This window comes from Gymnoscopelus microlampas (assembly GCF_963454915.1).
Source record: "Gymnoscopelus microlampas genome assembly, chromosome: 9".
In the NCBI taxonomy this organism is placed as follows: Eukaryota; Metazoa; Chordata; class Actinopteri; order Myctophiformes; family Myctophidae; genus Gymnoscopelus; species Gymnoscopelus microlampas.
In genome coordinates this window covers 13,497,105-13,499,604 of record NC_139946.1, presented here as the reverse complement: position 1 = coordinate 13,499,604, position 2,500 = coordinate 13,497,105, and the positions used below count along the sequence as shown (strand labels likewise).

Sequence of the window (2,500 nt, the reverse complement as noted above, 5' to 3'; positions counted from 1 at the left end):
TCACATGAGCTTGTAGCACATGTATTTGTATTAATTACCATACACAGAATCTATTTATAGCACATTTTAAAGTGATTTGGTAGCTTTTTAATGACCTAGGGCAACAGACTTTTCAATATGTTCACCAATAAATACAAAAACTTAGATATATATAGGGATATTTTCTCAAACAGGTGCTGACCTTTTTCTCTTTCCGTGGAAGGACAAAACTGTATGGCATCTGCTGAACGCATGAAAGAAGCAAAGACCTGATGACTTTGATCCAATAGCTGATGCATTTTCATGAAGGGGGATCCATCTGAGGTCCTTCGACAGCTTTTTCAAGCCAAGTCTTTGTGTCTGGGTTGCTCAGTCGGTAGAGCTTTCACCTTCGGATCACATGGTCATGGGTTCGATCAGGATCAGTGTATGAGTAGGTACGGTGAGTGTGGCGCTCCACCTAAGCAATACCAGGGGGTCTATAAGACCCCTGCGTTCTCAGCTGATACTGACAATAAGTCTCAGACTTATTTAATATGAACAAGTGCAACTGCTATGACAACAACGTCAGTATCGGAGCTGTGAATCATGGTGTGTCAGATGCTATCCTCTGCAGCTGACACACATCAGGTCTTTGCTTCTTTCATGCATTCAGGGGATGCCACACAGTTTCGTCCTTCCATGGAAGGGGAAAAAGGTCAGCATGGCAGACAACTTCTCCAAATTAGGTTCAACACCTGTTGCAATAAATGATAAACATATGCAAGTCATTGAGGAGTTCATAGTACTCATGTACGATAGAACTTCATAGAAGTAGTTCCTACAAGGAAGTGAATGCAAGTGAAGTGCATTCCAAGCAGGACATATATGGGGCCAGTGACTCTTGTGCAGTCCTGTTTGCCAAATTATGCCAGAAGCTGACACGATGTGGATGTAAAAAAGCATGTTCTGGACACTGCAAATGCTTTAAGTTTGGACTTATCTGCACACCCCTCTCTGGTTGCAGTTGCTAGTACACTGGCCTGTCACTTGCCCAGCCACCATTGTAAATGAGAATGTGTTTATAATGACTTGATAACAAAACAAAAAGTAAGCACTAAGCTTTACCAAGCTAATAAATCACTTTCAAATGTTCCATAAATGGATTCTGTGTATGGTAATTAATACAAATACATGTACTACAAGCTCATGTGGATAAACCATAAGCAGATGCACATTTCTGCAATTTATCGGCAGCCATATTGGAATACATGCCGCCATATTGGAACCTAATGTTATTTTTGATCTTACATGGTAGGAATACCTCCAGAACATATTCTCGTATATTAAAATAAGCCCCAGCAAAGCGATATAGTCCAACACATTGGCCCAGTTGCAGCCATTTTGAAAACTGGTGGTGGCCATCTTGAAATCTTAGGAATTCCGCGTGGCCAGAGGTTGATTATCAATTAGGGTCATATGAAGGTCATCTGTGCCAAATTTCGCGCTTGTATCACCAAGTGCACTATGGTATCAAAATTCCGCCCTGCTATTAGATCTCATCTAGAATTTGTGCAAATCTTAAAAAATATATTTTTTAAAACTTTTTTTTAACTAAAATCTTTGCTTTTGGGGGTCCCTGACACAACATAGTTTTGAGATGGGGGGGTCGGCAGCCGAATGCATCTCATTTTGGCGGTTCTTGACATAAGTTTGAGAACCACTGCCATAGAGACTGTTAAAAAATCTCTCTCTCTGTTTCTGTGTGTCTCTCCCACAATCACTCCCTCAAACAGACCTTGGATGGATCACAAACATCACCCAGCAAGCCACGTTGTTTTGTCCTATTATCTGAATCTCACACTGCATGTCTGCTGCTGTTTAGAACGGCTGTGACCTTTCTGTGTTATTCAACATGACATGAATCTGTATCTCTCGCTATGCAGACAGAGCCTCCCTCACCTCGTGTGAATCTGTCTGGAATTCTCAAAACCTTTTTAGATAGAATTGTACTTGAAAACGCACATTGTTTGTATCCCAGACAAGTGGTGGAGACAGGGACACCACGTCTAGCAGACTGTTGAACATGAACTGAAGGTACCTCTGCTTTCACAACAAAAGAAAAAATGTGTACAAGCAGGTGTACACACACACACGCACACGCACACGCACGCACACACACACACACACACACACACACACACACACACACACACACACACACACACACAGTGTACCAACTGTAGTGTTGGCAAACTTACGCAACTATATCTGATCTATCTTCCTTATGGATCCACAATAAAATGAAATTATTAGATCAAATTCTTTCCAATGAAGTTGCTTGATGTTCAAAATGTGGTCTATGTCAGGAATACACACACACACACGCACACACACACACACACACACACACACACACACACACACACACACACACACACACACACACACACACACACACACACACACACACACACACACACACACACACACACACACACACAGGTAGTTACACTTAGTAACAACATACTGTACTTAACAA

The 2,500-nt window shown here is 41.6% G+C and overlaps 1 protein-coding gene across 1 annotated transcript in view; it reads right to left on the bottom strand.

The window, feature by feature from the left end:
* Window positions 1-2,500, bottom strand: part of rgl1 (ral guanine nucleotide dissociation stimulator-like 1) — a 47,890-nt gene that overhangs the window by 44,280 nt on the left and 1,110 nt on the right. The gene's annotated exons all lie outside the window — the stretch shown is intronic.